Genomic DNA, 12,600 nt, shown 5'->3' with positions numbered 1-12,600 from the left:
AGGTTTAGATAGCGTAGGTGTAGGTTTAAGAAGAAGCGTACTTTTAGGTAGAATAGTTATAGGTTTAGGTAGAGTAGGTGTAGTTTTAAGAAGCTTTGTACTTTTAGGTAGAATAGTTGTAGGTTTAGGTAGAAGAGTTGTATTTCTGAGAAGAACGGTTGTTCTTTGCTGTTTATTTTGTTCATTTTTTGTTGTTTTGTAAATACATTTCTTGACGTTCTTCTGACCCAGTCTCTCTTTGTAGTCACTGCGATCACACGTGGCTTTGGCAGACAAGTGGTTTCCACTCGCTCTGAGCTCCCAGGGCTGGAGGGGCCATGGCGGCTGGCGCTGGGTGCTGGGGCACCCCAACTGCCCTCACGTGGGCTCCCTGCCCTGGCAGAGCGGCTCTTTCAGGCTCTCTGCAGCTGTGGGCAGGGGTGGGCACGGGCGAGGGACCAAAGCTCTGGGCGCTCAGCCCGACCCCTCGGTGGCTGCAGGGCACCTGGTCTGGTGCTGCCGTCGGGCACAGCCTGCGCCGGCGATGACCAAGGCTTCTCGGGCGGCTCCTCAAGCTGGGGGAAACACAGCCACGTACAAGGAATCCCTCATGGAATCACAGAATCACAGCGTGCCTGGGCTTGGGTCATTGCAAGGAGCAGCCTGCACTCGGCATCCTCTTGGATGCTGCTGCCCAAACCAAGCCTTTTACCTCCTTTTGTCCCTTCCTTCCAGCGAGTTCCTTGGTCTCCATCCCACAGGGTGGGAAGAGGGTCTAGGGCCGGAGCTGGTTTGGGATACCAGATTTGGCGGCTGCAGCTGGAGCCGGTGCTCTCATGTGGGACCCTGCAAGCGGGCAGAGAGGGGGAGCTGCCAGCAGGAGAATGGCAGCGGGGTGCAGGGGGAGCCGCTGCGTGCATGAGGTGTGCGTGCAAATGCAGATGGGGACACACGAGTTACAATCAGAATAAAATCATAGAAGAGTTAGTTCCAACCCCCTGCCATGGGCAGGGACACCTCACGCAAAACCCTGCCACCCAAGGCTCTGTCCAACGTGGTCCTGAACACTGCCAGGGAAGGAGCATTCACAACATCCCTGGGCAACCCATTCCAGTGCCTCACCACTCTCACAGTAAAGAGCTTCTTCCTTATACCCAATCAAATCTTCCCCTGTTTAAGTTTTAACCCATTACGGCTTCTCCTATCACTACAGTCCCTAGGGAAGAGTCCCTCCCCAGCATCCCTATAGCTGCCCTTCAGATACCGGAAGGCTGCTCTGAGGTCTCCACGCAACCTTCTCCAGGCTCAACATCCCCAACTACCTCAGTCTGTCTTCATACGGGAAGTGCTCCAGTCCCCTGATCATCCTCGTGGCCTTCTCTGGACTTGTTCCAACAATTCCATGTAATTTTTATGCTGAGGACACCAGAACTGCACACGATGCTCCAAGTGAGGTCTCACGAAAGCAGAGTACAGGGGCAGGATCACCTCCTTGGACCTGCTGCTCACGCTCCTTTTGATGCAGCCCAGGATACGGTTGGTTTTCTGGGTTGCAAGCGCACACTGCTGGCTCATGTTCATTTTCTCGTCGAGCAGCACCCGCAAGTCCTTCTCCGCAGGGCTGCTCTGAATCTCTTCTCTGCCCAACCTGTAGCTGTGTTTGGGATTGCTTTGACCCAGGTGTAGGGCCTTGCACTTGGCATGCTTAAACTGCATAAGGTTGGCATCAGCCCACCTCAGAAGCGTGTCGAGGTCCCTCTGGATGACATTCCTTCCCTCCAGCATATCAACCGAACCACACAGCTCGGTGTCATCGGCAAACTTGCTGAGGGTGCACTCAATCCCACTCTCCATGCCAGCGACAAAGATGTTAAACAAGACCTGTCAAAAATACCAACCCCTAAGGGACACCGCTCGTTACAGGGCTGCAGGCGAGTGATGGTCCTCTAAGCACCATCAATGTAGCTGCTGAGCAGCCATTAGCATCAAATTGTAAGTTTAGCACATCAGTCTGGTCAAATGAGCCCTTCCCTTTCCATGCCAAATCCTAAACATGTTGCCTAAGCTTGCCTAACAGGAGAGAACCAAATACCCATCCCCAGCTTTTGCACTTGAGTTAATTTTAACAGCAAGCTCCCTTCTTGGCTAAGCAGATTGTATGTTCATGGGGATACATTTTTTCGTATATTTATGGGAAACATCACGAGAATCCTTTCTAGATGTTTTAGTTGACTGACAAACAATCATAGTGCCTACCTGGTGATGAAACCGGTCTGTGTCCCTCTCTGAAACTGCAGTCTGAAGGATGGCTATTTCTTTCCTCAAAGTCCCATTGGCCAATTCACATTTCCTAAGGGCAAGAGTGAGGGCTTGGGCCTTCTCCTTCCATTCAATTTCTCCACTTTCAGTCTGCTTCAAAATAGCAATCACACGCTCCATTTCTTCCCCCTTTGCCTTCCTTTCATCTTCCAGTTGCTGGGTTAGCTCTTTCTGCCTTTGCAAGGAATGGTCTCTCTCGGAGCACTCTCTTCTTCTCTGCTTCCACTTCCTCCCACTTTTGAAGTTTTTGGATTAGTTTCTTTAGGGTGTGCCCTTCATCTTTCCATTGCAAAACTGATGTGAATTGTTTTAGGAGTTCACTTTGCCTCTGAAGCTCTTGTTCTTTTCCTGGCAGAGTCTTCTCTAAATTCCTGATTCTGTCTTGCTGGGACTTTACCTCTTCATCCTTCTTTGTCAGAGTCTGCTGAACATGCTGGAGATCTTCCTGAAGAGCTCTTACTTCCTTTTCTAACTCTTTTTGACCACCTTGAGCCTTGGTCTCTTGCTCCCTCTCAGACAAGACTTCTTCCAGGACCTTCTCGTGCTCTCGGCGATGTCTCACCGCCTCGTTGCTCTCAGTTAGCCTAACGTGGAGATTCTGCAAGGTCTTTAATTCCTCTTCTTGGTGCTGGAGTTTTTGCTTCAGAGCTTCATTGTCTTCATCCCTCTTCCTCACCACTTCCTCAAGCAGATTCACTTGCTTCTGGCATGACATTAGTGCTATTTCCATGCTTTTGCCCTGAAGCTGTAACATGCTCATTTGCTCTGTCTGCTTGAGGAACTCCAAACGCTTCTCCTCCAACATCCCGCTCGTTTCTTCTAGATCCTGCTCTAGACGCTTGGCTTGCTTGCCTTCTAACTCCTTCTGCTCTTGAAGGTCCTGCACACGCTCCTGCAAAGACATTATCTCTTGATCTTTAGCTTCTAGAGAAGATTCAGCATGTTCTAGTTTTTGCAGTATGGCTTTCGCCTGCATTGCTGCCTCCTCCTTTTGCCGCTGAAGCTCAGAGACAGCCTCCTCCAGAGCCCCTATCCTTTCTTCTCTTTCTTTCAGAGCCAGTTCTGTAGCTTGAAGATTTGTTTGCTCAGCTTCAAGTTTTGCCTCCTTTGCCCTGCCTGCCTCACACTGCTTTCTGAGGGATAAAATTTCTTGTTCCTTTCCCTCCCTTCAGTGCCACTTCAAGATGCTGCAGAATTTTCTTCTGCTGTTCAGAGTCTTGTTCCTGGTTTTGGAAGGTCTCAATCACTTCCTTCTGAGATTCAATCATGAAATCCTTCTCTTTCAGTATTGCCTTAGTGTATTCTCAGTCTCTGTGTAAGACATTCATCTTTTCTTCTGTTTTTTCCTCATAGCTCCTCATTTGTTGCTTTTGGATGTCTATGAGTCTGTCCTTTTTTTTTAAGCTTTCTAAGGTCTGGTCCAGTTGGTCACGGAGAGTCCTCAACTGCATTTCCATGGTTTCTTCAGCTTCCTGGATTTGTTTTTGTTGTGACTCAAGCTCTTGATCTTTCTTAGATAAAGAAAGTGCCATCTTTTCAACTTTACCATGAAGCTCTTGAAGTTGCCCCTCTTGCTGCTCCTTGTACTGCTGCAGGAGTCTTAACTGATCCCTTTGAGAATCACACTCACTCTCTCTGTCCCTGAGACCTGCCCTCAGGTGTTCAAGGCTTGCCTGCAGAGATTTCACTTGTTCTCTGTGCATTTCCAGTTCTTGGATTTGCTGAGTCAGAGACACAAGCGCTGAGTTTTTCTCCTTCAAGTTTCCTTTCATATGATCAAGATCCAGAAGCAGATTTCTCACTTGTGATGCACCGTGTTGTTCTAGCATCTTTATTTTCCCTTCCTGGAATTTGATCTCCTGATCCCTCTCCTCCAGCTCTTTGCTCACCTTGCTGACAGCAGTCCTCTGCAATTCTAACTGCTTCTCCAGCTCCCGTATCTCTTCTTGCAGGGACCTGATCTCCAGGTCCCTCTCCTCCAGCTCTTTCCTCTTCTCAGTCCTCTGCAGTTCTCGCTGCTACTCCAGCTCCTGCATCTGCTCTTGCTGGGACGTGATCTCCTGCTCTCTCTCCTGCAGCTCTTTGCCCATCTTTCTCACCTCAGTCCTCTGCAGTTCTCGCTGCTTCTCCAGCTCCTGCATCTGCTCTTGTTGGGACCTGATCTCCTGCTCTCTCTCCTCTACCTCTTTGCTCACCTTGTTGACAGCAGTCTTCTCCAGTTCTCGCTGCTTCTCCAGCTCCCGTATCTGCTCTTGCTGGGATCTGATCTCCCGGTCTCTCTCCTCCAGTTCTTTGCTCATCTTGCTGACGGCAATCCTTTGTTTTTCTTGCTGCTTCTCCAGCTCCTGTATATGTTCTTGCTGGGATGCCACCTTCTGTTTTTAATCTGTTATGTCCTTAATAAACTGATCAAGAGTAGCTTTATGTACTTCTTCCTGGTTTTCCAGCATTCTCATCTGTTCCTGGTATAACTTCATTTCTCCCTCCCTCTCTGACAGGATGGCACTCATATGAGCGAGGGTCTCCTGCAAAGCTTTTATCTCCGATGTCTCTTTCTGGAGCATTGGGATTTTCTCCCGCTGGGTTTCCACTTCCCCATTTTTCATTTTTAAGATGGACAATGTGGCTTGAAGCTCTTGTTCCAGGCAGTGATTCATGTCTGTTGCTGTGTTTGCTCGAGCTTCAGAGGCTGACACTGATTCCTGAAGAAGTTTTATCTCACCTGCTAGTTTCTCTTTAACTGCCTGCAGTCTGTCCCGTTTGTGCTGCAAACCAGGGAGAAAAAGGCTCAATAATTCCACTGCTATGTGTTTGCTTTTCATATTGGATTTGACTCCTGCTCTAGTGGCAGTCACGGGCAGCCTGCTCTCTCCCTGCCTCTTGAGATGCTGTGCCACCCTATACATTGCATCTTTCCCAGCTGACACAGCCAGCTCCATCTTCCTTTTTGCCCTTCCTTGAACCTAGCTCCAGTGTGTTCTTTTGGGGAGGAGCTGCCAGAACTGCAGCCAGGATTTAAAGTCCAGATTAATCACGATTTAGGCAGTGGCTCGATGACGCCACTCTATTAGGAAGAAAAAAAGAGAACACTTCATTACCCTTTTTATTATTTGTTTGAACCTCTACTGTGCAGAATTGTCATGGGGCCATCCTCTAGAACGCCACTGTCCTCTCTTGAAGGAGTAACAGTCAGATCAGTGTCTGTCATTCTGTGTTTGAAACCAGGTCTAGTTTTCCCCTTGCAGACATACATATTTAGCTGGATCAGCATTCTGGTTTCTCAAATTTGTCTCCTTTCTCCCCACTGTCTGCTCTCAGATGGGTAACACTGAACAGTTTTCTCTATTAGCAGACTTTGACTTCTCACCCCTTTCCAGATCAGTACTTAGAAATCTACATCTGGATTTGGACACAATAACTGGACAAAGCATGAACTGTAAATAGAGACAAGTTTGAAAATTACTTTCACTAAAGCTTCAAGGCAAAATTCTTCAGAATTGAGGAAAAGAAGCACCCTGAATCATAACTGGGGTTTTATGTGACTGCAGCATCTTTTCCTACTTACTCAGAAGGATGCAACTGGAAAAGTTCAACTGAAAAAGTTGTTCTTTTAGAATTATTAACAGAAGGCCAACAAAATGTAAGAAATGGCCTTTCACAGCATCTGCCAGCCTCACCAGGGCATCCTTTCTTTGCTCCTCAGCACGCCCAAGTTTCCTTTCCAAAGATGCCACTTCTTGATGTAGAGTCATAGCCTCCTCCTTTAAAGCAGCGGCCTCTTCCTGCAGGACAGCTTGTAGAGAGTTCTTCTGGTGTTCTGCCATCTGTGTCTCTGCAAGCAGTAAAGGTGAAGGTGAAAGGGAAAGCAAGACCAAAGGACAGAGAAAATGTAGTATCTGTCTACCTGCGGTTTCCAGGCCCACAAGGACTTTCAAAGCAGACATAAATCAAGGAAAATTCAGTCAGAGAAAAGAGGAATTAAAGTGGCAAGGTTCGAAAGAATGTGAAAATGTGTTTGCTCTTCTGCTTTTCGAAAGGCCAGGGCTAAGAGCATGGCAGCACATCACCCACAGCATCAGATGCAGGTAGAACCGACACTGATGAAACAAGGAGAGAGACAGTAGATCAGAGTCAGATCTAGTGTCCTAAATGAAAAGGAAGAAGCAGCAAAAGTGAAGGCTGACTGTGACACGGTTAATTGACTGGGAAGGCTTAAGAGATGTTACAGAGGACAGACATCAATGTTGTACTTGAAGTGTACAAACTAAACTAACAGACAGGAACTTGTTGTGGTTTAAACCCAACCACAAACCTCGTACACTCACTCCCCCCGTTCTTGCCCTCCCCCTGCTCCTGGAGGGACGGAGAGGAGAATAGAAAAGAATGCAACTCCCACGGACTGATATAAGAACAGTTTAGTAACTAAGGTATAACACAAATCACAGAATAACAGAATCCCAAGGGTTGGAAGGGACCTCAAAAGATCATCTACTCCAACCCCCCTGCAAGAGCAGGGTAACCTACAGTACATCACACAGGAACTTATCCAGGCAGGCCTTGAATATCTCCAGTGTAGGAGACTCCACAACCCCCCTGGGCAACCTGTTCCAGTGCTCTGTCACTCTTACAGTAAAGAAGTCCTTCCTGATGTTAACGTGGAACTTCCTGTGCTCCAGTTTACACCCATTGCCCCTTGTCCTATCACTGGATATCACTGAAAAAAGCCTAGCTCCATCATCCTGACACCTACCCTTTACATATTTGTAAACATTGATGAGGTCACCCCTCAGTCTCCTCTTCTCCAAGCTAAAGAGACCCATCTCCCTCAGCCTCTCCTCATAAGGGAGATGTTCCACTCCCCTAATCATCTTTGTGGCTCTGCGCTGGACTCCTTCAAGCAATTCCCTGTCCTTCTTGAACAGAGGGGCCCAGAACTGGACGCAATATTCCAGATGCGGCCTCACCAAGGCTGAGTAGAGGGGGAGGAGAACCTCTCTTGACCTACTAACCACTCCCTTTCTAATGCACCCTAAGATGCCATTTGCCTTCTTGGCCACAAGAGCACATTGCTGGCTCATGGTCATCCTCCTATCCACCAGGACCCCCAGGTCCCTTTCCCCTTCGCTACTTTCCAGCAGGTCAACCCCCAACCTGTACTGGTACATGGGGTTGTTCTTCCCCAGATGCAAGACTCTACACTTGCCCTCGTTAAATTTCATCAAGTTTCTCCCCGCCCAACTCTCCAGCCTGTCCAGGTCTCGCTGAATGGCAGCATAGCCTTCTGGTGTGTCAGCCACTCCTCCCAGTTTTGTGTCATCAGCAAACTTGCTGAGGGTGCACTCAGTTCCCTCATCCAGGTCATTGATGAAAATATTAAACAGCACCGGTCCCAGCACCGACCCCTGAGGAACTCCACTAGTCACAGACCTCCAGCTAGATTCTGCGCCATTGACCACAACTCTCTGCCTTCTTCCTTTCAACCAGTTCTCGATCCACCTCACTACTTGATCGTCAAGCCCACACTTCTTTAGCTTATCTATGAGGATGCTGTGGGAGACAGTATCAAATGCCTTACTGAAATCAAGAAAAACTACATCTACCGCTCTACCATCATCCCTCCACCTAGTCACTTCCTCATAGAAGGCTATAAGGTTGGTCATACATGACTTCCCCCTCATAAAACCTCGCCCGTTTCCCATGACTTACCAAAGATGATGGAAAGTGGCCTAGCAATGACCTCCGCCAGCTCCCTCAGCACCCGTGGGTGCATTCCATCCGGACCCATTGATTTACAGATGTCCAGATTGCATAGCTGATCCCTACAAATAAAAACAAATCACTACTGCTACCATCAATAATAATAATGCTAAAGGAAATAACAAGAGGAAAGAATACAACACCTCAACACCAGCCGACCGATAACTTGCCCCACTCCCCCCAGCAGAGCACCAACCGATACCTCGTCCAACCCTGCAGTCCCAGCCCTTCCGGGGTAACTCCCCGTTACATCCTGGGCATGACGTGCTGTGGTATGGAATACCTCTTTGGTCTGTTTGGGTCAGGTGTCCTGTCTCTGCTTCCTCCCGGTCTCCCCTCCTCCCTGGCAGAGCATGAGGCTCACAAAGTCCTTGGCCAGACCAAACATTCGAGCAGCAACTGAAAACATGGGCGTTATCAGCACTGTTCCCAGGCCAAAAGATCAAAACACAGCACTGTACTAGCTCCTAAGAAGGAGAAAAATGACTGCTGCTGCTCAAACCAGGACATTATCCACCCCTCATTCCATACCATTCACGTCTTGCTCAGATCCCACATCTTCAATATGCCAACACTCTTACATATATATATATACAACTACATACACACAGAGAAAAAAAAATAATTTCTTAGTGCATGGACCTATAAAGCTGCTGAGTCCATCTGGTCCATGATGTCAGGCTCCATCTTTTGTAACAGTCTCTCGGAGCAGGAGAGGCTGTGTGCAGTGTTCACACTCGTGAATAACCTGGGCAATAGTGTCAATTGCTAAGTCCACCCCTCGATCATGAGTCCATCTCTATGTTGCATCTCTGCCCTGATGGCCTGAAGTGTCATGGGACCACCAGATTCAAAATAATTCACTGTTCTCCTCAGCAGTTTCTGCAGCTTGTTGCTGGGGACTCCATAGAGCTGCCTTCCACCTCCGACGCTCCCAAAGCACTGGAGTGGCCCAGTGGACCAGATACTCTTCGCTCATACCGTCCCACACACCCTGCCACTCATGACTGTCCAGCCTTGGGGAAGATCTCTTGGTCCTCCCATATTGTGGTCTAACCCCAGAGGAGAAGCAAACCTGACTCTGCTTAACTTCTGAGATGAGACAAAATGGTGGTAGGTAGAACACCCTCTCTGTGTGTGCCAACACGCTGATCCCCATCACAATCAGCAGGCAGGTCCCAAGGGTACCCAAAGGCCATTCAAACCCTTCAGAACTCTCCAATGACGCTGCTGTACTTGTCCGTGGGGCTGGTGCAGCTGCTGTGCTTGCCGCCTCTCCCACCACCAGCTTCTCTTTTCCTGGGTGCAGCTCTTCCTCCTCTGCCTTGCTGGGAAATGCTGCCTGGGCTCCTGCATCCTCCTGGGGCTCGGCGGGCGGCTGCCGGGCGACGCTCTCGGCTGCCGCGGGGCTGGGCTCGGCCGCGGGGCTTGGCTCCTCGGCCGCCTCCTCCCGCTGCTCAGCAGCCGCCTCTTTCCCGGCCTCTGGCCCCGCTCCCGCCGCTGCCTGGTCCCCGGGGCCGCTCTCCCAGGCCGCTTCGGCCGCCGCCGGCTCCCAGGGCCGCTCCCCCTCGGCTCCCCGCAGCCTCACAAAGACAGAGGCGAGGACAAGGGCCAGGATGGTGAAGAGCAGCGGGACGGCCAGGTACAAGTCCACGGCCACATCCATCTCTCCCTGCTGCTGGAGCCCGTCCGTATTACAAGTCATTGCCATAAAGCACAGTGAAACAAGAACCTTAGCCCAAGCCCCACACTTGATAAACACTATCACAGCAAATACTGGCTCTAAGTAATGTACTACATTCTGAAACTCTGAGAGCAAGAGAAACAACTTTGAGAGCCAATAAACCAGCATTGTGATGACTATTAATCCGATCATCTCTGTCGTTATCTCAACCCTTCGCGCCCCACGTTGGGCGCCAAAAAAAGAACTGTCGTGGTTTAAACCAGTCCACACAGGTCGTCCACTCACTCCCCCCCTTCTTGCCCTCCCCCTGCTCCTGGAGGGACGGAGAGGAGAATAGAAAAGAATGCAACTCCCATGGGTTGAGATAAGAACAGTGCAGTAACTAAGGTATAACACAAATCACTACTGCTACCACCAATAATAATAATGATAAAGGAAATAACAAGAGAAAAGAATACAACACCTCAGCACCAGCTGACTGATAACTCGCCCCACTCCCCCCAGCAGAGCACCGACCGATACCTCCTCCAACCCTGCAGTCCCCTAGCCCTTCCAGGTAACTCCGCGCTACATCCTGGCCATGACGTGCTGTGGTATGGAATACCTCTTTGGTCAGTTTGGGTCAGGTGTCCTGTCTCTGCTTCCTCCCGGTCTCCCCTCCTCCCTGGCAGAGCATGAGGCTCACAAAGTCCTTGGCCAGACCAAACATTCGAGCAGCAACTGAAAACATGGGCGTTATCAGCACTGTTCCCAGGCCAAAAGATCAAAACACAGCACAGTACTAGCTCCTAAGAAGGAGAAAAATGACTGCTGCTGCTGAACCCAGGACATTATCCACCCCTTGGATAATGTCTGACTGTAAAGTACGATCTGCATTTGGCTGCAGAAGAGCTCTCAGCACTGAGTCAGGCCCAGGAGCAGGTGCAGACATTTGTGCAGAACATCCTGTCTCTGCTGCTGGCCTGGCCAGAGGCCACTGGAGACCGCTGAGGGCAGGTCAGGGCTGGAGAACAGCCAGGATCAAGGGCAGCAGCGCCACCTCCTCTGAAGGAAGCCCAAGGGCTGAGGCTCTGCAGTCTCTCCTTTCCCCTGCACCACCCTTGGCTTTCAGCCCCACAGCAGAGCCCTTCTGCAGCCGCTTCTCAGCTCTTGTTGTTCGCTGGCAGCTTCCAAAGGCACTTGTGCCTCTGCCGGAGCCAGAGCAACGGCCCAGCCCGTGCTGCGGTGTGTGGGGCGCTCTGATGGCACCATCAAGGGAGTGCAGGGCTCGGCAGCGCTGGCAGGAGCAGAGCTGTGGGGCCTGACCCTGCTCCCGGGGCAGACGTGGGTGAGCTCCAGCACTTGGGGTTTTTGGGCAGGAACCTTCGGCTCCGACTTCCCCTCAGCCTGCACGGCCGCCATGACACCGGGCGGCGCCGCCGGATGACGTCGTAACTGGCGGACGGAAGGGAGGGGGGAAAGGGTCCGGGCGCGCGGCTTCTGTGGTAGCCCCGGGCGGGGGTTGTGAAGATGAAAGGGCGGGATGGGGCCGGGATGGAGCCGGGATGGGGCCGGGATGGAGCCGGGATCGGAGCGGATTGGAGCCGGGCAGGGGCCGGCCAGGAGCCGGGCAGGAGCGGGGTGAGCGGGGCTGTGGCAGGGATTGAGTGGGAAGGGCAGGGGCTGGGCTGGGCTGGAGCCGGGGGGCAGGGGGTCGGGAGCAGGGATTCAGTGGGGGGGTCAGGGCTGTGGGGCGGGGTGGAGCGGGGTGGGCAGGGGGCACAGCAGGGGTGCAGTGGGGTGAGGTGGGCTGGGCTGTGCCAGGAGCGCACGGGAAGCGGGGCCGGACCCAGCAGGGGAAGTGCAGGCAGGGCTGGAGCCCACGCTGCGCATGCTGGGGATGGCGGCGGGCCCAGTGTGTCCCAGCAGGGCTGGGCTAAGGAGCCCCCGCCGTGCTGGAGCAGCGCTGTCTGCGGTGCTGAGCAGTGTAAAGGACGTGTGTGGAGGGTTAAAGGGTCGGTGGCAGAAGGAAACAGTTGCGGTGCAGGCTGGTTTCCTGGCCCTGAGGATCCGTTCCCGAGATGTGGAGTACATCTTTGTGCGTTGTATAATGTTGTTGTATCCAAATGCAGTTCATCATTCTTGAATCGTGTGACACGATAATGAAGATGGAAATGATGCAAAGTCCTGTTTGGCACCTGTTTGATAGGCATATTCTTAATGCATAGAGAAGCTGAGATAAGCTGAAGCAATGGCTGTCTCGCTTTAGCCCTTTGCGGGACATCTGGCATCTATTTCGATGGCTGCAGTGAAACAAGAGGCTGGCTCCAATGTGCCATTCGGGTGGAGAGGCTTCCCTGGGACTCCCTCCTACCACATAGCATTGATGTGTGATGCTAAAGCTCTTTCCCTGGAACACATGGGAGCCAGACTTGAGTGAGGAAGGTCAAAGTGATATGAAAGTGGCAGTGCTCATCTCAAGCATTGTTCACAGTTGTGCAACAGGAGCATAAGTTGGAACTGGGATGGTTGTTAGCACCTTGATCATTTCCAATGTGAAAACCATGCCATGACGAATAACACTTTAAAGAATCTGGTGTTCTCTCTTTAAGAGAAACAAATGAAGACAGGAATCCCATTCAAAGACCTTATGTCTCAATGCATTCTTCTGTTCAGAAACATTATTGTCTGCCTTTTTGCTTTTCTTCTTTCCAGAGCACAGTGGAGAAAGTGGTGGCTGGCTCTGTCCCAGTTCCTCAGGTGATCCCACTTGGAATCCCTCTTCCAGGGAAGGATAAGCATGAAGTAGCCACAAATACTCTTATAGAAATGAAATCGGGTCTGAGTAAGAGCTTTGAATCCAGGTGAAAACTTCACTTATG

At 50.8% G+C, this 12,600-nt stretch overlaps 1 pseudogene; it reads right to left on the bottom strand.

The window, feature by feature from the left end:
• Positions 1 to 392: 392 nt before the first annotated feature.
• LOC136006762 (centrosome-associated protein CEP250-like) lies at positions 393 to 11,140 on the bottom strand (annotated as a pseudogene).
• Positions 11,141 to 12,600: the final 1,460 nt, after the last annotated feature.

This window comes from Lathamus discolor, unplaced genomic scaffold (genome assembly GCF_037157495.1).
Source record: "Lathamus discolor isolate bLatDis1 unplaced genomic scaffold, bLatDis1.hap1 Scaffold_66, whole genome shotgun sequence".
In the NCBI taxonomy this organism is placed as follows: Eukaryota; Metazoa; Chordata; class Aves; order Psittaciformes; family Psittacidae; genus Lathamus; species Lathamus discolor.
Note: the sequence above shows the minus strand (reverse complement) of the source record. Positions and strands in the feature narration are given on the sequence as shown.